Source organism: Marmota marmota, unplaced genomic scaffold, assembly GCF_001458135.2.
Source record: "Marmota marmota marmota unplaced genomic scaffold, marMar, whole genome shotgun sequence".
NCBI classification, from domain to species: domain Eukaryota; kingdom Metazoa; phylum Chordata; class Mammalia; order Rodentia; family Sciuridae; genus Marmota; species Marmota marmota.
In genome coordinates, this window is record NW_026000026.1 from 17,670,200 (window position 1) to 17,696,792 (window position 26,593).

At 37.5% G+C, this 26,593-nt stretch overlaps 1 protein-coding gene and 1 pseudogene across 4 annotated transcripts in view; one reads left to right on the forward strand and one right to left on the reverse strand.

Moving 5' to 3' along the window:
* Positions 1 to 26,593, forward strand: part of Zhx3 (zinc fingers and homeoboxes 3) — a 131,688-nt gene that overhangs the window by 57,495 nt on the left and 47,600 nt on the right. The gene's annotated exons all lie outside the window — the stretch shown is intronic.
* On the reverse strand, positions 23,024 to 23,152 carry LOC125619227 (annotated as a pseudogene).

Below are 26,593 nucleotides of genomic sequence, written 5' to 3' on the forward strand. Positions count from 1 at the left end.
ATATTTAGTCTTTGTATTGCTATTAAATATTCTTTATTTAGTCCTCCCCAGTTTTTTTTTATGGACACAATACATTTATTTTATTATTTATTTTTATGTGGTGCTGAGGATTGAACCCAGTGCCTCACACATGCTAGGCAAATGCTCTAACTGAGCCACAAACCCAGTACTCCCCACTGTTTTTATCCCTGAGCTCTTTGATCAAATTATTCCTTTTTGGATCAATCTAAAAATATGAATTGAAAGTATAACTAGGTGATTTCTTGTTATACTGTAGGTTAACCATTGGATATCATAAAAGCAGAGTTGTGTATTGTGTCTCTTGATGTGTTGATTAGGCCAAGTGTCAGTTTTTAGTTTGAATGCAAAACTTGTGCTTTGAAAACTAGTTTTCCAAATCTTATTCTCTAACTACAATATGTGTGGCACTCTGGCATAGGAAAAATTTTTAATAATTTAATACAAAGGATAAAGACTACCAAGCATGGTGGTGCACCCCGGTAATCCCAGGTTCAGGAGGCTGAGGTAGGAGGATCGCAAATTCAAAGCCAGCCTCAGCAACTTAGTGAGGCCTTAAGCAACTTAGTGAGACCCTTCTCTAATAAAAAATGGACTAGAGATGTGGCTCAGTGGTTAAACGCCCGGAGTTCAATCCCTGGTATCAAAAACAAAAAGAAGACTAACACTCAGTATAAATAGATATATACTTCATTTGATGAAACAGATACACTCTAGTAAACTTTTTAAATAAAGGAAATCTTTTACATTATTTTCCTCTATGAAGTTAAGAAACTTTCTCCAGTATGTTGGATAAAAATTTTTGGAAGGAAATGGAGACAGAGTCATTGATGCTATAGGATGCTGGGAGTTATGTACTATAGTATTCTCCAGACAACGCCATGGCAACATCATTCCTGCGCAAACTTATGGTAATTTCCCCGTAATTGTAACCTCTGGAACTTTCTGCTTCATGATGGTGGGGGGTGGGGTTTTTTCCTTCCCTGTGGTTCAGTAATGGATTATAGCAGGACTATTCTTGGATATATAATATCTTCCAAGCCTGATCATTCTTTAACTCTGAGTTTTAAAGTTGAGTAAAACTATTTAGTGGCATTATACATCAACCCTCTAACAATGGTATAAGACAAGTTTCTTGTACATACGTTTTCTTTTTCTTTTTTTTTTTTTAAAGAGAGAGAGAGAGAAAGAGAGAGAATTTTTTAATATTTATTTTCTAGGTTTCGGCGGACACACAACATCTTTGTTTGTATGTAGTGCTGAGGATCGAACCCGGGCCGCACGCATGACAGGCGGGCATGCTACCGCTTGAGCCACATCCCCAGCCCGTATGTGCACTTTTTAATGCGTACCCTTACCCTGACTCTGCTCTTGTTGAACTTCAGTTAGTCTAGAAATGTTCCTGCTTCCAGACCATTGTACTTGTTTTTCCTGCCTGGAATCCTCTCCTGCCAGAAATCCGCAGGATTCCTGTCATCTCCCTCTAGGTTTCTGTCCCCAAATTACCTTATCAATGATGCCTTCCATGACACCATCAATTGAAATTGACATTATCAAACCCTTGGCATCACTCTATCCTTTTAAATTTTCTCCAGGTCACTTACTAACATTTGACTGCTATACAAATACTTGTTTATTGGCTGTCTCCCTGCCCTCCCTCCACACCCATACACCTCAACTGCCTGAGCTCCCCAAGGGCAAGAACTTTATCTCCAGGATCTAAAACAGTGCCAGAGAATAGATGCTTAGTAGGTGTTTGTTTAGGGAAAGAATGAAGCATGCTTATGTTAGGAAGATGAAGTAAATTTAGAGATCATGTGATTGGATTGAAAATGATGAACAGAAAAACATCATGGAGGAAGCATCTTAAATTGTATATTAAAAGTCTAATAAAAAAGAGGGCTTAAATGCCATAGTCAAAAATAGCTTTTTAATATGGAAGATAATTTGTATTCTACTTCCAGAATATAAATGGCAGATCGGATATTTATACCAAACACCAGACATGAAATATTACTTAAACAGAAATGTCTAGGAAAGTTTTGGGTGGTAAAATATAGGGAGTTAAGCAAAAAGAGAGTTGTTCCAGTGGGAGGGGCCTTGAAAGAATATTGCACTTAGGACAGAGGATATCAGATAGGCCCTAGCAATGCCTGTTGGGTTAGGGGTCTGGTAGGATGGGGACATTGGGTGTGATGACTAGAGTTTGAAGTGGGAGGAGGTAGGTGGCAAGAGTAAAGCCATGTTGGAATTACAGAAATTTTGTTTGAGATCCATCTCTTACCTACTTCCTGGTAACGCTGAGCCATCTTGCCTAACTTCAGCTTACTTGGTCTCTCCCACTCCACTCCTACCTATATGTGATGATATTTTGATATCATGCTTTTTCTTTGTCATATTTAAGATCTTTTTAAAATAAATCTCTCACTTTAAAGATGCATACCATTTGACTCAACAATTGCATTTGTGAGAATTTATCTTGCATGTAGCCTCTACAGGTATGTATGTAATCCTGGACCACCTAAGCCTCTGTCAAATTCTCATTCATGCTTCCCATTTTAACAGCACTTGGGCAGAGACTAATGACCTCTCATTTCCATCAATCTATTGAGGCTGTGGGTCATGTCCCCCTCCATTGACTTGGGTATTGGTTTTTGTATAAACTGCAAACATTAGCATAGGAGCTAACTGTGTCTCCTGTCAAGTTTCCTCTTCTAAATTTCAGCAGTGTTTCTCTTCCCATTTGCAAATACAAATAGTTACACATTTTGCATTGCATTTTTAAGCTCTTCCAATAATTGAATATACAATTGTAGGCTGCACATTAAGTCACCTGAGAAGCTTTATAAAATATTAATATCTGATCCCTCCCCTAGAGGTTCTGAGGCATTTTGTCTGGGGCAAGTCATAGTATTGACAATTTTTAAAAGCTTCTTCCCTAGTTGATTTTTCACATGTACTCAAGTTTGAAAATCAGGAATATTCATGATTTTTTTCCTTATTGGTGATGGCTCTGATCACTTTAAACTCATCATAACCATTCAAATGATTCATTTAGATTTTATAGGTATACAGTGGTATTTATTGAATGTAAAAATAGTTTATCTCTGCCTTTATTTGTAGCTCTTATTCATTTTTTTTAATTTTTAAAAATATTTTTTACTTGTTGATGTACCTTTATTCTTTATTTATTTATATGTGGTGCTGAGGATTGAACCCAGTGCCTCACACATGCTAGGCAAGTGCTCTGCCACTGAGCCACAACCCCAGCCCCTCTCATTCATTTTTATGTTGCTTTATATTGTCCTATATATAGTGTCAGAAGTTCCAACTTTATTTATTTTTTTAAGGTCCTGGGGATCAAACCCTGGGCCTTGTGCATGCTAGGCAAGAGCTCTACCCCTGGACTGTTCTTCTAGCCCCTGATACTATATTAATTAACAGTGATATGATAGAAAGCTTCATCATTTTGTACCTATACTTAATGACAGCATATTTTTTTTTTACATTTAGTTTTAAATAGGTACTTCAATCAGGGTAAAAATATATATATTTTTTATTAGTTTTAGAATCCTTACATTAAAAATAGCTGTTGGATTTTTGTTTTTGTTTTGGTACCAGGGATTGAACCCAAGGGTGCTTATCCACTGAGCCACATCCCCAGTCATTTTTATTTTTTATTTTGAGGCAGGGTCTCACTAAGTTGCTTAAAGCCTTGCTAAATTCCTGAGGCTGGCTTTGAATTTGCAATCTTCATGCCTCAACCTCCCAAGCAGCTGGGATTACAGGCATATACTACCATACTCAGTACAACTGCTCAGTTTTAATGAATATACTTTTAGTGTCTGTTGACACAGTTAAAAAATTTAATCTATTCCTAAATTCTGTTTACTATTATTTCTTTTAATGTTTTGAGTGTGAAAATTCTGAGTGAGCTTTGTACATTTTTCTTTTTTCCTTTTTTTTTTTTGATACTAGGGATTGAACCCAGGAGTGCTTAACCACTGAGCCACATCCCCAGTCCTTTTTTGTATTTTATTTAGAGACAGGATCTTGCCAAGTTGCTTAGGGCCTTGCTAAGTTGCTAAGGCTTGCTTTGAGTTCAGAATCCTCCTGCCTCAGCTTCCTGATCTGCTGGAATTATAGGCATATAATTCCCACCATGACACCATGCCCAGCTCTTTTTTCATTTTCTTTAGCCAGTTTTAGGATCAATTTAGAAGACTAAACTAGATAACCTATATTTTGACCTATTTTAGGCATGATTTGTACAATGTGAATTATTTCTGAAGTGTTTGAAAGGATTCACTAATAAGGTATCAGAGTAGCTGCTTTGGGGGAATATACTTATCAGAATTTTTTAAAAAGATGTTGGGTGTTTTATTTTTGTCAGCATTAGAAATGTGTGTGTGTGTGTGTGTGTGTGTGTGTATTTTTTGGTTGTAGATGGACACAATATCTTTATTTATTATTATGTGGTGCTGAGGATCAAACCCAGGGCCTTACACATGCTAGGCGAGCGCTCTACCACTGAGCCACAACCTCAGCCCCTAGAATTATATATTTTTATTAAAAAATCAATCTATTCAGTTTTATCCAAATTTATTAGCACATATATAGTATTACTATTTTATCATTTTGTTGCTTTTTGTGTCCAGTTTTTCTAATTTTATGTGTTCTCTAATTCATTTACTTTTAGAATTTTCACTTTTCACATAGTCACAGGAATTTTTAGTTGAAATATAAAAATTTTAAAAATACAAAAGGATATAGTAAAGAGTCAGTTTCCCATTCATTCCTATCCTTAGGCAAACAATTCCCTCTTAGACAGCAACTCTTGCCAATTTGTTAATGAACCCTTCTAAAGTGTTGTGGTTTTGGCTTCAAAATAACTATTTTCTTTCTTTTAGAAAATTGCTCTGGATTCTTTTTTCCTCTCCCCTCAGGATTTTTAGCTGTGTATCTAGTTTTATTCTTGTTTTTGTACAATACTCATTTTAATAATATTTCTTAATTTACGTAATTCTTAATTGTGTTTTTGTCATTATGCCTTCTGTTATGGAATATCTTTGCTTCTTTATAGCCTTTAAGCAAATTTTCAAGGTGAACAATCTTTGAATTTCCCTAATGTTAAAAATAACATTTGTTTCTATATTAACTTACTATCATCAAAGCTGAAGCAGGAACTTTCCTTCATATTAGTAAATTCAGTTTCTTCCTTTTTTGGTATTCTCTCTTCCTGTTCCTTATCTGGCCTCCTGCCCACCAGTTATTTTTCCTTTCACATTTTACATTTATTCTGTGAGGTATATTAATTCTTCTGAGTTTCAGCCTAGTATTCATTAGTATTTTGCTCTTTTTGATTCATTGAGTTAGTTATTAACCACTTAGGCCTCAGTTGGAGTTGATAAGCACTGAGCTAGAGGCAGGATATACAAAGATAAGGACAGATCTGTCCCTGCTTTCAAGGTCCCTTTTTTGCTTGAGTAAGTGGCATGTAACTAACAGAGGCAAAAGATGTGATATATCAGGTGTATTGGCGGCACGAAGGAAGGAGGGAGCCACATTTGATGAGTGGGCAAAGGTATTCAGGAGCTGAGCATTATTGCTTGTACCAGCAGGGCTTTGTGAGACAGGATAAAGTGAGAGGGTGGGGCTTAAGGGTCCCCTAGTGCATCAACCCCTTCTTGGGAGAGTGGCTGGAGATGAGACTGGTCAGAGGGATATTGGAGCCAGATAGTGACACACCTTGAATACCTGGCCAACAAATTTCCATTCATAAACTATGGGTTGTAGCACAGAAGTTTTAAAGCAGGGGAGATCATGCTTAAGTTCCTTCTTAGAAAGCTGACTTCAACTGCACTAATGAAGCACAGACTTCAGGGAGGAGAAGCTGTTAAGCAGCTGTGGTGGTCATCCAGGTGAGAGGTGTCTACAGCTTGAAAAAGGAATAGCAGTGAAGATGGAGAAGAGAAGGTGAGGTGTTCTGAGGCAGAATCCAAAATGCTGGTGCCTGACATGGTGGGATTGATAATTAGGGGATGCCTCCAAGAGGTTTTTGTTGGTTTTAGGGAAGGTGATGATAGATGATGGAACTATTGACCAGTTTAAGTAGTGAGGTCAAAGTTGTGTATATGGGAATACAGAGACTAATTTGAAGAGAGGCAGAGGAGAGTTTATTTTAGGACTTGTTGAATTTAAGACATCTGAAATTAGGTGTCTAGGAAAATATCTAGGAGCAGATGGAAATATGGGTCAGAAGGAGTTGGAGATAAGGTGTGAAACTCACTTTGATCCTGAGGGGTAATGCTGAAGCCATAAGAATAGATATAAAATCTCCCTCAAGAAGAACGTGTAGCCATAAAAATGAAAGGTCTTAGAATGGGCTCTTGGCAAAGATTAGTTTCTCTATGCACAAAATCAAAACATATTGAGCACTATAATATGTGTTCGGCACAGTATCTAGATATTTTCAGATGGCTTTTTTTTTTTTAAATCTGTGCATGGAAATTATTATTACTCTACTTTGTGGGTCAGGACACTTAAGACTCCAAGGCATTGTTACTAAGCTAAGAAGTGGGGTTGCAAACCAGGCCCCAATGCCAAATCTATGATAGAAGAAGGAGAGGAAAAGCAGAAAAGTGATATGGAAGAAATGATTGCCTACAAGAAGCAGCGGTCAGCAGGGGCCATGCGCTCAGAGATCAGTTGGATCAGAAGAAGCTAAGTCCCTGGTTTCTCAGAAAACTAATAGTGATTCCAGAGTCCCCAAGTCAGCTTGTGCTGGAGTCAGGGGGGTGAGGAAATGCAGATGCCCTGAGGAGTGACAGGGCACATGGTTGGAGGTAGCTTCATTTTTGTTTACAGATGGCAACAAGAGATATTCTGATTTGTTTATTTGGTTTTTCTCTCTTTCTTGAGGTTTTCCTCTTAGATTGCCTTGTTTCTAGACTCTTTCTGCTGGAGGAGGGTGGCGGGGGAGGGTGGTGGGGCAGGGGGACTGCTGCATCCCTTTCCTGTAATCTACTGGCTGAACTTGTTTACTGGGAGCTCTTTTTTTTCTGTTTTCCTTCTGCACATTGTTTTCAGATGATTTTAGGCTGCAGACACCCTGTTATGCCTCTTTTTGATTGTTAATTATGTTCCTGGGAGCTCCTTCTGGTTTCTTCTCTCAGAACTTTTCATTCTGAAAGTGGTTTTCTTGTCGTTTGAATTTTTTGTTCAAGTCAGCTTCCTCTAGAACTCTAATTCACAGGTTGTGTCTCTTCTCCAGATAACAGTTTGCTCATGCATTCTATGACAACAAGGAGCTCCTGAGTTTGAATTCTGTCTCTGCCTATTACTAGCTGATTGATCTTGGGCAAGTTATTAGCTTGTGACTCAGTTTCCTCATCTATAAATTGGAAGCATTAGGAGTATCTATCACGAAGGATCATGGTAAGAGAATGAGCATGTGAAGTGTTTAAAATGAATGGTGTCCAATGTGTATCATGTTGTTAGTTGCTTTTGTTGTTGTTATTGTTCTAGGGGAAAACTGTGAGAGATGACCTCCTTCTGATTGTCATTTGAATTGTACAAATAAGTGATAAACTTACAAACTATTGAAATTTTATTCAATGTACTACAAGTAGATAAATCCAGGAAGCAAGTCATATGCCTTCAAATTTTTAAGAAGTTTAGCAAAAATGAATTTTGACCTTAGTCCAGATGTGGCATCTGGAGTTGCAGATGTCCACTGTGTGACCTCACTCTCCCCATAGCAGTGTTCAGTTGATATTACTTAAAAACAAGGCCATAAAATTTTAATTTCCACCTTACAGAAGAGTTCTTCCAAAATTTTTTAAATGCTTGCTCTCATAACACTTTTCACTTTTAATGCAATCTTTATGCCCATCTTAGTTCAGCTGTTTTACTCCGTCAGAAGAACTTAAAAAATATTCAAGGTAGTCATGCTAGAGGAGATCCCTTTTTTTCACATTTGGCTTAGAAGAGGTGAAGTATATTGTCTTGTCTTATCTATGTGCTTGTTGTTCTCTTTTGTTACTAGTATTTTTGTAGGAATGAATGTTATTAAATGATTTTCTTATATCCATTGAAAGGCTCTTTAGGTTTTTCTCATTTAACTTTTTGATTTTGTGTCGTATTTATTTTGAACAGTCATTCCATTCTGGGCCAGATCCTTATCCGTTTGGTTCTTCTTAATTCATTTAATTATTTTTCTCGGTTACTAAAAATATTTTAAAAAGTCACTGGCCATAAAAAAAAAAGAGAGAGAGAAAAAAACTTGCCAGCACACAAAATTAAGTAAGTTCCTGAAGTCTATGGTGGGATGGGATTTAAGTGCATGGTATCTAGTTCCAGTGATATTAAACAAGGAAAAAAAAGTTCAGATGGAACATATATCAAACTCTCTATAGTGCCAACCTCTGAAGATGGGATTATGAAAGGTCCACAATGATTTTTTTAACAACAAAGATAGATATTTTTATAAACAAAAAAAGTAAAACTGAACAGATAAAATAAAATAACACAGTGCTTATATTACAGAAATAGTAAGGGGAAATCTTATAAACTATATTACAGAAATAGTAAGGGGAAATCTTATAAACTCCTTAAGGAGAGCAAACAGGTAATTGATAAGAGAGCCAGTAGTTCTTTAAGAAATCTTTGTTGGAGCCAGGCACGGTGGCACACACGTGTGATCCCAGCAGCTCATAAGGCTGAGGCGGGAGGATTTTGAGTTCAAAGCCAGCCTCAGCAACTTAGAGAGGCCCTGCCTCTAAATAAAATCTAAAAAAGGGCTGGGATATGGCTCAGTGATTCAGTCCTTGGTACCAAAAAAAAGAAGTCTTTGATGGAGCCGAGCATTGTGATGCACACCTGAGATCCCAGTGGCTTGGGCAGCTGAGGCAGGAGGATCCAAAGTTCAAGGCCAGCCTCAGCAACTTAGTGAGACCCTGTCTCAAAATAAGACAATACAAAGAGTAGGAATGTAGCTCAGAATTTTCATAGTCTCAAATAAATTACTCTTAACATATTTGCTTTACTCTAAAGGAAAATATGGTAACTTTTAGTGGAAAAACCACCTTAATCAAGAGATCAATAGCAATATCACCAGCAAGTAAGACATAGTAACATATTGAACCCCATACTGCTAAGAAGAAAATAACATCATTTCTGTGGTATTTTAGCCCAAAATACATAACCTCAGTGTAATCAGAAGAAAACACCAGGAAACTCCAATCAGGGACAATAAACAAAACACCAATTAATATTCTTTAAAAATGTCAAGGACATGAGTGATAAGGAAATACTGAGGAATTGTCAAACTGCAGGACACTAAGGAGGATGACAACTAAATATACCAAGGATCCTGGATAGGAGTCTGGAACAGAAAAGTGACATTGGTAGAAAACACTGGTATAATTTGAATAAGGTTTTGGTTTAGTTAATAGCATTATATCAATGTTAGTGTCCTGCTTCTGTTAAATATGCTATGGTTATGTAAGATTCTAACATCAGGGGAAGCTGAATCAGGGATATATGGAAATTCTTTGGACTATTTTTGTAACTTTTCCAAAAGTCTAAAATTAGCTTTAAAAAAATCTCAATAAGATTCCTTATAAAATCTGCCTGTTTTCTCTGATTTTTCTTTCAAATAAAAAAAGCCCTCATAGGGTTAGAGAAACTATTTGCTCTTGGTAGAAACTGGCTTACGAATATAAAAGAAAGCTTAGGTAAATTCTAGTGATGACTTTCCACAGAGTTGCCTCTAGGCTCATTTTCTAATATATTTAATTGTCTAGAGCTTTTAAAAACATACACTATTGAAAAGCCATGCTGATGGGAAATTTTCCTAAAATTTTTATGAGGCCAAATGAGTAGAAAATTAGTTAATACAAGCACTTAACAAAAAAATTGTAAATGGGTCTTATATGTGGGTCCCAAGATATCACTTAGTACCATGGAGTTCTCTAAAGATATTGCCTCAGTGTTTGCTGCTGAGGCGAAGTCACCTGAAAATTGGTGCATATCCATGCAGGTGGCCAGACCCAAGCTGTCTCTGGAGGCATGTATAGATGAAGGTCTCTACATTGTCATTTGGGGAATAGCCAAACTAATGCACTGTGGGCAGAAAAATCTTAAAATCTAGGAGTTGCAACATGCTTAGATGAAAAATGGTGCACAGGGATAGAAGACTGGGAGTCTACATTGAGTCTAGGGGATTCAGAGAATGAGGCTCTGTCAGAGAAGATCTTGTGTGCTCTGCAGGAGGGGAGATACCACATTGGCCTGAGGGAGACATTCTGGTTGCTGGGCATGCTAGATATGTGAGTTGAAGACTTCCTAGGGAGCTCTAAATTTGTTCCTCAGGCATCAGTCAGATTAGGATTCTGTTTCCTAGATGCTCTGATATTAGGAAGACAGCTCTGGATGAATGACAAGAACAACAAGGCTCCTGGAAAGTTATACCCCTTCTACAAATGAGAGGGAAACCTATTTTGTCTTCATTGAGTTTGGTTGGTGTCAAGTCATTTCTACCTCCACTCAATTAAGGATTGAATGACCTTTTGGTGAACTATAAAGATGAGATTTCTGAATTTACAAAGCTAGGGACTAGACTTATTCCATCAACAAGTATTTTGTGAGAAAGCATTACATGCTAGACACTGGATTAGGCCCTGAGAATACCACAGTGAGCAACATAGTCAAGGTGCTTGCCCTCATGAAGCTCATAGACCAGGAGTTGTTACTCTTAGCCTGAATTAACCAGCTCACCTACTTCACTCAAAGGTGCCTCCACCAAAAAGCCTTAGTTTATATTAAAAAATAGTGCCTTTAATTTGTTATTAAATTTTAATTTATTTTTAATTGGTACATTGTAATTACACATAATAGTGGGATTCATTATTATTCATTTGTACATGCACATAACATAATTTGATCAACATCATTCCCTAGCATTTTTTCTTTCTCTCCCCTATCTACTTGCTCACCTCTACTGATCTCCTTTCTATTGTTTTTATTATTTCAATTAGCACATAACACACACACACACACACACACACACACACGAGATTCATTTTGGCATATTCATATACGGACATAGCATAATTTGATAGATTGTATTCCCTAGTACTTCCCCATTTCCTCTTTTCCCTCCCTGTCAATCCTCTTCCTCTATTCTATCAGTGTTCCTTCTTAAAATAAAGTTTTAAAATAAATTATTATTACTACTTAATTTCTCTCCAATTGTGTTGAAAAAATGTTTTCAAGTGTACTTAATATATTTAATTTATATAATTTTGAAGCAGCACTTGGTTCCTGTAGCTGTAAAACCTGCCCTTGGCCTGATTGCTCACCTCAGGCTGCGATGTTGGAGACACTTTGGTAAGGCTTAGTGGGTTTGCTCAGTGCAATGGCAATCAGAAATGTGTTTACCAAGGCAGTGTGGCCAGCTGGCAGCATCCAGAGGGAACCAATTTTTCTTTGCTGCTGCACGGACATTTCTCCCTTTCTGAATTTAATCTCTTGGGTCAGATTCCAAGTTGTAACCTCAAAGCAGTGAACCAACTAAAGCAGTGTTAACTAACCCAGTTTCACAACATTGTTAGTAATCTCTTTCCTGGCCCTTCTTCCAGAAGCTCTGTGCCTTTTTATTAGTAGAGATACATCCTCATGCTGTAAGTTGGTAAAAATTACTATGAATTTCTAGGGTTCTATATAAAGAGTACAATAGGTAACGAACAATTTTATTAGAAAAAATAAAGGATAAGTTATTAGTTGACATAATTAATTTATAAGACTCGGCTCTGCAAATCCAGTGGAATATATGAATAGAGGATCATTTTTTCCAAGTTCTTCTGCAGAATCAAAGTCTTTATTAATCAGCATAGCTTTCCACCATCTGATCCTGATCCTCCTGATTCAGAAATTCAGACATGAATTTCCCAACTGACCTGAGCTGCCTTTTCTTAAATTCTAATAGGCTATACTATGTCCTTTCACATTTCTGAGGTTGTTTCCCCTTCTCTGCTCCAAATTCCAGTTCGTCAAATGCCACCCTTCCCTCGAAGCCTTCTTTGGCCTTCCTCAGTCTCTGCCTCAAGTATTCCAAGTCCATTGTCCCCACTTATCTTTTAGCATATATCCCAGTTTGCCTTGTAATGACTGCCTTCCCACTCCTGAATTATCAACTCCTTGAGGGGGCAAGGACTTCCACATCTATCTCTATGTCCTTTGAGTACCTAGCATAGTGAGTTTGTTAACCTTGAATGTTTACACTGTTCTATTTATTCTCTAAGCGCGCGCGCTCTCTCTCTCTCTCTCTCTCATATATATATATATATATATATATATATATATATATATATATAAATTGTCATTATCATAACCCCATAAAAGTGATACTTACCCCTGCTTTACAGATGAGAACATTGAACCACAGAAAGTTTAAAGATTTTGCCCACTGCTACACTGGTGATAACTGGTGGAGCTGGAGTTTGAAGCCAGGCAGTCAGGAGTCAGGGCTTCCAACCACTTCTGATTCTGGAATCATATACTATAATACTGTACTGACACATCAGCAGCTAGCTTTTATTGAATACCAGTTATGTGGCAGGTACTAAGCTAGGTCTTATGTATTATCTCAGTTCTCACAAAAATCTCAAGGTGCATGCAGTTGGTATTCCACAGAGGAAGAAACCAAAGTGTAGAGGGGTTATAGTATAAGTTAAGCAACTAATACTAGGCAATACTATAATGTGGGTCTAGTAAGTATTTATAGGCGATTGAGGAAATGGATTAGTTATCTATAGGAGAGGGTTCAAGAAGAGAAGTAATGTATATTGAGTGCCTTCCACTTTTTTCCAGTGGTCATTTTTTTCCAACATTTTATTATGAAGAATTTCAGACACACTGCAAAGTTGAAAGAATATTATAGCAAGCAACCATATACCCACTACCTGGTTTCAATCATTAATATTTTAGTGTATGTACATCTCATCCCTCTATCCAACCATCTACCCATTGTGTTTTTGAGGAGTTGTCTCCTCTGTATTTCAGCATGCATATCATTAAGTAGAGGTTGTTATTTGTTTAAAGGTTTATTTTTTTGAGGTAATATTTGTGTGTTTTGTTTCTAAATTTTAACTGTATATTTGCCTGATTTTGACAAATGCATACACATGTGTAACCCAAATTCTTACCAAAATATTATCATTACCCAGAAAGGTGCCTCCCTGATCAGTGCCCACCCCTACTTCCAGAGGAGTATCTTGTATTTTTATAATAAATATAGTTAAATTCTGTCATGTTCTAAAAGAATTTAAGGTGACTCACTGAAGTCTCAAAAATAAAGCAAGAAAACAAATGAGAAGGAGGTGGAAAAAATGAAACTAAGGGGGAATACTAAATTGTATCAGAAGAGTCAAGAATTTTGCAAATAATATGTTACTCATCCTCACAAGAGGTATACACAATTATTTCTATTTTATAGGTGGAAAAGCTATAAAGTTGTGTAGCTAATAGGTAATAAGGACATTTTGACTCCAGAATCTATACTTTTCCCACCTTAGCCTCCAAAAAGCAAGACAACAGGTAAAACAAAAATTTATTTTATTTTATTTTTTGGTACTGGGAATTGAATCCAAGGGCACTCAACCACTGAACCACATCCCCAGCCCTTTTAAATTTTAAATTTTAATTTTTTTTTTTAATTTGAAGACAGGCTCTCATTAAGTTGCCTAGGGCCTTGCTAATTTGCTGAGGCTGGTTCTGAATTTGTAATCCTCCTGCCTCAGCCTCCTGAATCACTGGGATTATGTGTGTTGTGCCACTGTGCCTGGCTGCTAAAATCTTATTTTAAATGTTAACATGGTTTCAAATAATAGGTATTTGTAAAATTGTGTTACTTCATTTTGTTGGACATTTAGCCATGGGAAATGGCTAGAGTAGTGGCACTAAGATAGTCTTGTAGTCCTTGCAGAGTACTTTAAAGTTAAGGTTGATTTTGAGTTATCCTGTGCAATCCTACAGATGGGATTCCATGTTCTCAACTAGAGAAAAAGGCAAGTTTTCTATGACTGGTGATTAAGAGAGGTCTAGATGTTGTCCTAGGGACTGCTAATAGGGCCCTAATAATATCAAAAAGGAAACATACATGAAAGACTCTTGGTTAATACTTTTCACTTTTGACTTTAATATTCATTTTCAATTGTATTAAGAAAGAGTGAAAGAATTATAAATCTCTGATGGGAGAACTCAGAAATCATCTACCTTCTGCATTTAGTGTTGTGTCTCTTTTATAATTATAGATTGGATATATAAAAAGAGAATGCTGAAGAATTGAGGATTACTTTATGGTTTCTTAGGTTTCTCACTTGAAGTGCCAGAAAAAGGCTTGAACCTGTTATGAATAGGAAGGTAGTCACAGGGCCCCTGGATAAAGTTAAGGAGAAACTGAAAAAGAAAGGAAGATGAATATTATTAATTTGATAATTATGCAGCAATATAAAACTGAAGAATTTCTTCTGATGAGGCTCCCAGTGTGGTAGGATGATATCTGTTTTTACTCTGTTAGGCTGGGGGGCACCAAGACATACTCATGTGGTCTTGGATAATGGAGTAAGGAAACACAAGAACTAACTCAGTGACCAGACCTGTGGAGACCTGGAGCAGTGACTCTAGAAATCACTAGAAGTGAGGCAGGTGTCCATCGGACTGGCTCCCTTGCCTGTACTCTCTCCTCACTGCCATCTCTGTGCTTCTCCATTCCACTTGCACTCCCCCCACCCCCACACTCCTGTATCTCATACTAAAGCTTGAAAGAAGGATATTTCTCTTCTGCCTGTGTCTCTAGTCCTCTACAGGAATGGGTGGACAGCCAACTCACCAGTAGAAAGATCCATATCAGTGTGATGCTACCAGTGATAAAGATTAGTTTTTCCCCATAGGCAGCAGCACAGTTGTCTTTAATAGACTGTTTTAATTAAAGAAAAAACTTTATAATAACATTATTTTCTGACAATAAAAGCATTATTTTTTGTGGTAGATAATCTGAAAAGCATACTCCGTTACTAATAACTTGAATAGTATTCCTTTCAGCCATTTATTTAGAATTGCTTATATAAAGTATGAAATCATGCTCTATACATTTCATATATTGCCTTTAGAATATTTGTTTACTGATTTATCATGTCTTATTAAATAAGACATTAAATACATTTCCTGTATCATTAAAAATATTCATAAGCATCATTTAAAATATGCATTGATAATCTGTTGTATGGACTATATTTAGCTTACCTATTTTGTCGAATTTGAAGAGAGTTTCTTGTGAACAGCATGTATAATTGGGTTGTATTTTTGTCCACTTTGCCAATCTCTGCCTTTTAATTGGCATATTTAAACCATTTACATTTAAGGTGATTATTCTTGTATTAGAGCTTTAATTTTTCATTTTATAATTTGTTTTGTTTCCTGTTTTCCATTCTTCTGTTTCTCTTTTATTGCCTTTCTCTGGGTTATTTGAACATTTTTTTTTTAGGATTTTATTTTGACTTTTTACAGTGTTTCTTAGTATCTCTTTGTATTATTTTCTTAGTGATTGTTTTAGGTATTGTTATGACTTATATGTGTGACTTATTACAGTCCACTGCTATCAACATTTTACCACTTTGAGTAAAACATGGAAACTTCACTATCATCTAGGTTCCTTTACCTTCCCCCTTTTAAATATAATTGTATTGGTCATCTGATTATGTTATGATTTGGGCTTTAGTCAACAAATTTGATTTATAAAACTCACTGTTGTCTGTACCCATAGTTTTGCTTTTTCTTTAGTTCTTTATTCCTTCCTGATGCTCCAGGATTTCTTCCTTTATTATTTGTTTTGTTTGAACAATTTCCTTCAACCATTCTTTTAAGGATAGGTTTGTTTTTTTTTTTAATGACATAGTGTTTTTAGTGTTTTTTTCTTTTTCTTTTAATTCTCATCTGAGACTGTCTTTTCCCTCCAATATTGAAGTATAGTTCCATTGGATTTGGAATTCATGGCTCGTAATTTTTCAGCACTTCCTTTTGGCCTCCATGATTTCAGATAGGAAAATCTGTTGTCATTTTGAATTGATAGTCCCTTACAAGTATCATTGTATTTATTTGCTTTCAAAAATTTTTGTCTCGGGGCTGGGGATGTGGCTCAAGTGGTATCGAGCCCGCCTAGCATGCGTGAGGCACTGGGTTTGATTCTCAGCACCACATAAAAATAAAATAAAGGTATCGTGTCCATCTAAAACTAAAAAATAAATATAAAAACAAAAAAATTTTTGTCTCTTATTTTCAGAAATTCTATTATGATGTGTCCCTGTGTAAGTTTCTTTGACTTTATCCTATTTGAGGTTTGTTCACCTTCTTGAATTAGTAGGTTTATGTCTTTCACCAAATCTGGGGAAATTTTAGTCATTTATATTTTTGAATACTCTTCTCACCCTCTCTTTTTCTCCCTTGGGAATCAGATGATATGAATATTGGATCTTTTGTATACCCTCACAAAGCTATGTTCATTTGCTTTTGGCCCATTTTTCTCTTATGTTTGGATTGGGTAAATTCTATTAATCCATCCTCATGTTCACTGATTCTGTTCTTTCCATCCTATTATTGAGCCTGTCTAGTAGGTTTTGTTTACATTTATGTTATTTTATCTTTCTGTTCTATAAATTACATTTGGTTATTTTTTAAACTTCTATTTCTTTGATGAAATTAAATTTTTTTCCCACTTATTTCAAGAGAACTTTTAATTGCTTTTTGAAGCATTTAAAAATCCTTGGAAGTTGATTTCAACATCAGATTCATCTCAGTGTTGGCGTCAGTTGTCTTTTCTCATTCAAGTGTTGATTTTCCTGATTCTTGGTATGACCGATGATTTTCAATTCTATTTTAGATAATTTGTCTGTTAGGAGATTCCAGGTACTATTTAAATTTCTATTTTATCAGGCACTTACTCTGCTTTGGTTTAATCCATGGGTTGGTGTCTACTTTTGTGGTTCTAATGCCAATGTACTTTTCAGAGCTTTTGTAATACTCTTTTGGTCCACTTGGTTATCTGGTGCTGCTGGTACACTCACTGGTCTCTTGGTGCTGTCTGAGGCGAGTAAAGTTTTCCCAGGCCATGCTGCCTGGTTCCTCTAGGTGTGGGAGAGACTCATCTTGCTGGGAAAAAAAATATTTCCTGGAGGCCTTGTAGGGAGGGGAGAGAATTCCCCAGACTACTCTGTTATTGTCAGTGGGGTCCTGAGGTTTATCCTGTTGGTGCTGGCAACTGGCCTGTCTTATCAGTGGAGCTTCCATTCAGTCCAAGGCATTGTTAAGTTGGGGGGTTGGTAAGTATTGAGCCTGCACCTTTGGTTGAGTAGGGGAAGGGAGTCACAAGATATCTTGCTATTGTTTTATTCTTCCAGTCCTGGGGTCCCTAACTAGTTCACCTTCTTTTTAGCATTTTTCAGACTTCTTTTTCTGTTGCATCTTGTGTTTTTCCAGGGTTTATAATTGTACTTACAGGGAGGTCAGGGGAGAAATGAGCTTATATCATCTTGTCTGGACCCTGACAATGTCTATTTATTTCATCTTTTAGATAATAAGATTGTTTTGAATGGTGAATACTTTAAACTTCATGAAGTGAAATGGAAAGAGGTTGGAGGAGGAGGCCTTCCAGCAACATTGAAATCTGAAAGGCCCACTCACTGCACAGACCCATGGGCCTCGGCCTGGTTAGCCATCCAGTACACACTATTACTCATCTGTCTTCTACTTGCTTGGCTGGTGATGTCACATCTTCATGTTTGCTTTAAAGGCAGGCTTTTCTTGTTGTTCTTATGTTTGTTGAATAATGCAATAGTTTGTCATACTTCTAGAACTATTAAAACATACTTGTCACTTTTGTAAGGCCTTTTCCTCGCTTGTCTTTTTGGTCATTATTGTCTCCCTTTTGGTAAAGATTTCATCTTCAATTCATCTCCACAAGCTGTATTTGTGACTTAACTGTAAGGTATTTAATTTTTAAAAATTTTTTTATTGGTGCAGTATACATAATAGCAGATTTGTTGTTACATATTTGTATATTAACTCAACATAATTTGGAAGATATTTGTTTTTTGTGAATTTTTATTTCAGGACTATGAAGCAATGACCAATTTTTTTTTCTATAAATTAATGTGAAAAAAGTTTTGTTTTACTTGTGAGTGAGGATTTGAGATCATCTCAGTTCTTCCACAGTAAATGTCCTTTAAAAAAAAAGTGAGAAATTCTTTATGTTGAAAGGCATGGATCATTTTGTATCGTTTACAATAGTAGTTTTGTACAAATAATTTCAGGTTAAAATTGCATACAATTTATTCCCACCCATTTCCTTTATTGGCTGTGACACACAGGAATTACGCCCATTGCTTGACTAACCTTTTTGACCTTTTGTTACTTGGCTATAAATTGACTTGGGTCTTTTGCAAAAACACTGTTGGGGGGGGGGCTGCTTTTTGTTAGAACCCAGCCAATTCCTACTTCGGCACAGAACAGTTTGTTCTCCTGAAGAAATGAGCCAATTCAGTGAACAGAAAAACATAGCCATAAACTGGCATCGCCAAAAACTGCAGAAACGATTGCCCACATTTATTCCACAGAGTAGGGAACTTAAAAAAGAATGAGACTCTGCAGAGAGAGAAATAGTTTTGAGCTCCACCAGATTTTAGGTAAATGTAATCAACTCTTTAGAGTGAGTTGGAACCACATAAAAGGGGTTTCTTTTCCTGAGCTTTGGCAGTCACAAACATTTTTAACATTCTAAATGGGAACAAGGTAGAATTCTCCCTCTGCCTGCTTCCTCTCAGGCCATATTTAAGTTCATATGCCCTGAATTTTATCTTATCTACCCACCAGGCTGGAAGCAGCTTCTGTTCAACAATACAAACACTTCCCAAGTGGCTGCTCTGTGGAAAGCTGAGTGTTGGTCCATCCTCCAAAGAAGATATTTATAGTGGTCAATGAATTATAAGAAAACATGAAAAATCATTTTATGGTAGTGGGGCAAGTGCATAATAAAAAAGCTACAAGACATAGTACAAGACAGACTAGATCATAGAGTGGAGCATTTGAGTGAGGTTTGGAGACTGTCTAGGAGTTTGCCAAATAAATGAGAAAAGAATATTCTGGGAAAAGAGAAGCAAATAATGGGGGAGTGGTGATGTAGCAGGGGTTTAAGGTACTATAAGTAGAATTATACCTGGTTATAATGTAAGAGGAGGGAAGAGAATGAAACTGGAGGGGACGGGGCTAGATACCATGCTGCTCAGATGTTGGGTGAAATAGCTTGGAATTTCTCCTGTAGGCCATATGAGGTATAGAAATGCTTGAGGCAGGAGAATGAATAACCCTGAAAGGGTCAAGGTGGGAAGGAGTTTGCAAAGAGCCGTGAGCTCAGAAAGGGCCGGTGGCACCAGACTAAAAAAGGACTAATTTGTGGTGCTGGTGTTGTGGCTCAGTGTTAGAGTGCTTGCCTAGCACCGATAAGGCATTGAGTTTTGTTTTATTTATTTATTTTAAATAAATAAAACAAAGGTACTGTATCCATCTACAACTTAAAAAAAAAAAAAAAAAGAAAGAAAGAAAGAGAAAAAAGACTATGACACCATCCTGAAATGGGTTCTTGCAGTAAGTCACTGAAGACAGTGATATGTGTTCTGGCAAATACGGTTGTGATTTATAGGACTCCATGGGGATGACAGGGTGCAGGCAAGGTAGGTAATGAAGTTACTGCAGTAGTCCAACAGCAAGAGGAGAAGTGCTCAGGGTCACCTCTGTGATTGGGTACAGGACGAAAGGAGGGAGGCAAGAAGCTCAAGACCTCTAATGAACTCTCAAAGGCACTTTCACATATACGGTCTTATTTAATTTTCATAGTGAACCCAGTGCTGTTTGCACTCAAATGGTTCCCATCTGGGGTTTGGGAGGTTCAATACTTCACCCAAGACCCAACTGACTGCACTAGGAAGTAGCCAAGTCAGGGATGGAACTCCAAACTCAGTGACGTGCCACCCTTGAATAGTACTTGCTATAACTGAGTCACGGTGCTTAGCAAGCCTCAAAATGTATACTCTTTATTAGAGCTCACAAATAAAAATAGTTGCACCACTAATACATAGATATTAGTGTCAATGCTAATATAATAAATATTTCAAAAGCCTATTTATCTTCTTAACCAGTTATCCTCTAAAAACCTCAGATACATGATTTCATTTCTTAAAATCTCACCATTGTGGAATAATTGGTTTGGAGGAAGACCCAACCAAATTAGCCCAAAGTGTAAATGAATACATATACTTAAATTTTCAAGGGTGTATGTGTAACAATTTATGTTAGAAACAAACTATAGCTTTTAGAAACTAAAGAACCTTTTAGAATTAACATGAATTGATGTAAATTTTAGTCAATGTGTGCTTTAAAAGGTCTCAGAAAACATTTTTCAAGTAACTGTATCTAAAGAAGGGGTTTACTCAGCAAAAATCACCATTAGTCAAGCCCCAGGACAAATGAATGGTTGTCTCTATGCAACATTAATTCTTCAGTCATGAGGTCATGGATTCCAGGGGCAGGTCCCAGGAGGTAGATGGGAAAGGCCCAAAACAAGCCTAGCCTACTCTGTGCTGGCCAATAGATCACCCTCTCTTGAGTTACCAAAGCACCGAGGGCTGGGGTAATGGAATGTTGTAAGCTGTCTCTTCAGCAGCTTATTTTCACCCTTCATTTGTTTTTCAAAGTATAACCAGAAATAATAATGAATGTTTTTGAGATAGAAAAAAATGTAGAAATGTGGGGAAAGTATCTAAATCTTAAATATCTTAATCTTGAATCTATATTATTTTACTGCATCACTGGTAAAAGAAAAAAATGCTAGGTTTTTAGGAAAAAATCAATATCTAATGTGACAGAGCTGTGAAGCTGTAGCATGTTCCCCTGCCCAAACATAGTCACTATTATATAAAGCTCAGGAATAGAAAGATAGCTGTGCTCTCCTCTAGTGGCTGCCGAGCCGAGTGGGAGAAGTGGTTATGTAACTGGATGTGCTCATTAGTTCTGCTGTGAATTCACACAGCTGGGCCTCCTTGGTCCTTTGTTCACCTCAGTGTTAACTCTTGCTTCCTTAGTATCTTTAGGGCCTGTGCCTGGCACATAAGGGAATGCCAGAGACAGGGAACTCAAAACACAGAGCCTGACAGTCCACTGGAGCAAATAGACCAGAGGGAAAGTGGTAACATCTCCCATAGCAGCAAGAGGCTGTGGGTTGTGGGAGCTCCGAGGAGACACAGCACAGAGGAATCCACAAACTAAACCTGGGGCTCTGATCATACTGGGAGGCCCTTTAGTCCGTGAATTTGCCTCCTTTTACCTCACTTTTCTCCTCTATAAAAATGATTGTAATGTCCACTCCATGCCCAGGTGTTACATGATGTTGTGAACATGAACGTGGTAACTCATGCAGTGTACCATGCCCAGGATTGGCACTCAGTTAACATTTTGGAAAATATTTATTTCTCTGCTGCTTTCCTTTCTGTAACTCCCCTGCCCTAGCTCTACCATGTTTTCTTTTTTACTGAGAAATATGGTCCTATTTATGAACTCTTTCAGTAGCTCTCTTGAACCTCAAAATTCTCTCATCTTCACTTTCCCCTTCTCTCCTTTCTTCCTGCCTCTCAGGAATACACAGCTCAAGGTAGAGAGGTGAGGGGGATGGGAGATAACCTGAGAAGATAAGGATGGCATTGTTGTCAGAGACATATCACAGATTAGAATTTCTCCTAATCCACATCCCCTCAAGTCTCCCAGATAGGTTTTAATATTCCAGGCAATTGACTACCCTGCATCTTCCTCCCTTGCTTCAACTTACCAAAAGGAAAAGAGAGTAAGGATTTGGCCTTTCCAAGTTGCCTAGGTGTAGAATTTGTTCTCTCCTCCTATAGACATTCTACAGCTGGGAATTCTTCAGAGAACCCCCATCATGTGTTCTCTTTGGGTTCCATCTGTCTTGCTTAATGTAGTCAGAGTTCACACCTGAGGAAGTTGATAAGCAGGTCTCTCAGAGCCTGCTCCTCCTCTTCTTCCTTCTTTCATGGTTTCCACTTCTTACTTTGCTCCTCCCCCAGTCAGTCATCCCCGTTTCTGACACATCTTTATCTAATGTGGTGGTTCTCAACCAGGGATAGGTATGCCCCCCCAGCAGATGTTTGGCAAAGTCTCAAAACTTTTCTGGTTTGTCACAACCTGTGGGCAGTGGTGGTGGGTGTATGCTACTGATGTCTAGTGGGTAAAGGTCAGGGATATTGCTAAATATCCTACAATGCACAGGACAGCACCCAGAACATAGAGCTCTCTGTTAACAAGGCGGAGAAGCTCTATCTAAGGGTTTCTTATGTAATCACTCTTCTGTGTGTGCCTGCCTCTGTGTCTGTGCTGTGGAACTTTTGCTGAACTCAGAAGCTCTTCCCTCTGTGACTTCCCCTTAAGTCTTCCTCCATCCCTCACTCCAGTCAGAGCTGATCCTCTCCCTAGCATTCTCAACCTGCCATGATGGTTCATTGTAGTTCTTGCCATCCTTTGCCCTCTGATAGCCCCCTTTAAAGTAACTTGTTTTTTCTCCTAAGAGAGCAGAGTACAAGTTTAATTGTAATGAAGATGACCATCAAAATCCCATATATTATTATCATCTATGAATATTCCATAAGCCAAACCTTGGCTCTAGAAGAGTCAGAAGCACATAGTGGAGTAAGCAAAGGACTTGGTGTCAGGATATTCAATCTGGTGCCCAATTATAATTTTCTAGCTCTATGGCAATAGGTTTGAATATTTCAGGCAATTGACTACCCTGCATCTTCCTCTCCCAATAGACAACTTTCTTGAGCTTCAGGTACTATATAGATAAGAGAGGGATAATGTTCATTTGCTGAGATTGTTTGAGTCTATGAAGAGATGTTAGCATGGAACCTGGTACATGAAGCTGGAAAATGAAGCCAGGGTTCAAGATGTGACCCTGATATTAAACTGAAAAGAACAGATACTATACTTGATCTTAGCCAAAGGACTGAGAAGCAATTTGCAACCCTGATAATAGGAAGTTAGCTCCTGGAGAAAATAGAATTGTTTTCCATTTCCTGGATGGTGGCATTCTTAATTTCAGGTGCCCTACCTCATCAGTAAACCTCATGAAAACAACTAGAAGCCCCACTGGAGCAGGACCTATAGCACATCCTATTCACTAGAGAAGTTCTAGAAAATGTTGATGCTTTTCCCTAACCCCATGGAAACAGAAGGAAATCCCATATGCTTACGACTCCTGGCTGTTTTGTAGAGGAGGTATTTCTCCCTTTCCTGAATACTGGGACCCTAGACACATATACTGAAAGTTGGGAGGTCTACTCTGACCAGCTACTTTGTAAAGAAACTGCTGAGGCATGAGAGGGACACTATATTTATTCACTCCCACAGATTTCTGGTACATGGAGACCAGCACAGAGGAAGTGGCATTACATTATGTTCAGACATTTATAATATATTTACTGTTTCCCACAGCGCAAGGAGGCTAGTTACAATTGATCCCCATGACCATTTTCACATATGCTTAGGGTAAGAGTTAAAACAATCATATAAATCTTCAAATATCATCTATTATTTGTTCAGAGAATTTCACACTCCCTTCAGGCCTGGCCTGTCTCTAAAACAGAGAAGAAGTCTGTGCACATCAGAGAAAGAAGCTGATTCTATCCATAAAGAGATCTTGGAAAGGCCATAAAGCATACAGAAATGTATTTCTGTCAGAGGCTAAAGAATGAAGACATAATACATAAATAATACATAAGACCCATGATTAGGTCATGGGTCAGAGGCCAGAGACAGTTTGTGTGTCAGCGTTGACTGGGTTCACGTAGCTAAAAGCAGCATGTGTGGCACCTCTTAACACTGGGTGCTGCCCTTGACTTCGCCTCAGAATCCCTAAGGTACTTTGTTCTGCATCTCAAAACTTAGCTCTTCACTCAGATATACTCTCTTGTGCTGTTCACTCTTATGGGTTGTGTCTGTTTTCTTGTCAGCCAGAAGTGCTGTGGGTTAAGAATCAGGACTACCTACCTGGTTTTGAGTCTGAGCTAGACCCAGATCGACAAGCCTATAGCTTGTGGTCCTGAGTCTAGCTACTGAGATATTTAAGCCTTGGTTTCTCAATGCAGAAAATCAAGTTGGTACTTAGCTCATGGTGTTCTGACGATCAAATTAAATGAGAAAATACATGTAAAGTAATTGCAGAGCTGAGATTGTGGCTCAGTGGTAGAGTGCTTGCCTAGCATGCATGAGGCACTGGGTTTGTTCCCCAGCACCACATAAAAAATAAATAAACAAAAGTAAATAAACTAAATAAACAAAAGTATTGTGTCCATGTATAACTAAAAATATTTACAAAAAATAAAAATAAAGTAATTGCAGTGTCTTACATATGGTCATTTTATTCAGTTATTGATGATGGTTTGTACTGCTTGAGAACAGATAGATACTCTATACCTTTAAATTCTTTTCTATTTCTTTGATATTTCTTAGCACAAAGCTCAGTATCTAGTAGTACCCAATTTTTTTTTTTAATTTAAAGTGACAGATACACATATGCACACACAAATACACACTCAAAGGATAGTCTGAAAATTTGAAACATTCCAGGGGTCAAAGGTTTTTAAAGTGATTGAGCCCATTTTCAGAAATTTGAACAAAAGCTACTTCAGTTTCTACTCTTTGCAGTAAGTTGGATCATTTGAAGGGAAGACTTCTGGACCATACCATCTTAGTCCTGTGCCAAATAAACTCTCATGACTTTCTGTCAGATCCTCTGCCTTCCAAGGGGGGTCCACATAAGAATGGCTGACAGATGTGTTTCATTGTACCTTTCCAAACTAAGCCTGTAGGCCTCACTTTTCCTTTTCCCCTCACAGTTCCAAGAAACGTTTCCCTGTGAATTTCCCTCCATAATTTGCCTCTTTCTAAGCATACATGTTCTTTTTCATTAATTATAAAAATAGTATCACTCAAAATATATTTTTCCCTTGATACTGGAACTCGGGGTCAATTTCAGTGCCAGGAGAGGATGAAGGACATTCTAATTATCTCCCCTGACTCCCTATCTACCACCTCCCCAATCCCTTCCATAGCAAATAGACAATGTTTATTTTTGTTTTCTGATAGGGATGTGATTGGTCCTACCCGAACTTCACAGGTGGGTCTTGATTATTTAATCAGGAAGCCCCATATGTGTTGCCACATTGATGAATTTTGGTGGTCAGTGCCAAGGGGGTTAGTTCAGGGGTAGGTATGTGACACACTTCAGACCATCAAAATGTTTGCTGAGGACTTTGGGAAAAAGGCTTCCCTATCTTCTGACAGGCCTCCCCAAAGCTAGCCCTATTTCTGTTCTAGATGTTGTAGGGACATGAAGCCTGGGAATGCTATAACTAGGGAAACTACCCTGGATGTGGCTAAAATAGTACAAAGAAAACAGACACTTGTTTTTGTCATAGATTCCCTGAATTAAACTGAAGCCACTTAACATCTGAACTTTCCTTTTGCATGTGCCAGTGAACTCTATTACCCAAGCCATTTTGAATTGGATTTCTTACTTGTGTCTTAGAATACAAATGGCACTTGGTATGTATATTTCTAATTTTTGTATATTAGTGCTTCTAGACAGTAGGCCCAAGACCCTACTGTGAAGAAAGGGGGACTGGGTATTGGAGGGACTTTGTTTTCATAAGGCATTATTTGTATATGTGAACATACTTCTGCAAATTAATGTCTTACCTATATATGCAGTAATTTTTTTTTCAAATTTATCTTGCTGTTTTGACTAATGAAATACAGAATTTAGATCAACACTGAAGTTATAGGTTTTGTCATCTAAAGGACAAAGATGTAAAAGCGTCATGTAAATTTCTACCAGAAGTTGTTCATTCTGAAACATATGTGACAAAAATCCTACAAGTTCAATAGTTTTACCTAAGTTTGTACTTATTAAATCTTTTTGGTAGAAATTTTTGACACAAGAAGCCATTGTTTAGATAGAAGTTTCCTCCTTCTTCCCTTTCTCTGAATCCTTTATCATTCTGATTCCTTCTGTTTAGTCTTATATGAGTTACTCAGACTCTATTAGAAATAGTTGAGATATAAATTCTAATTAATTTTATTTAGATGGCTACGTTAAGATTCAACTGGATTTTTCAGGCCCTATATCTGAGTTCTACATATATGCAAACTGTATTGAAATACTTTAGTATCAAGGGACCTAAACTGAAGTTCGGTCCCTATACCACAAATTGGGTGTTTATGGGAATGCCTGTAATTATTGACCCCCATTTTTGCTGGTAAGCAAGAAACTCGAGGTGAACTCCTGTAGTTGATATATTTAATGTGTATCCACTGTGTGTACTTCGCCATTGGTGTATCTGAGTGGTCTGGTCTTGAGCCCTTACCTTGGAGGTCTTAGTTTATTTCATAGAAGTTA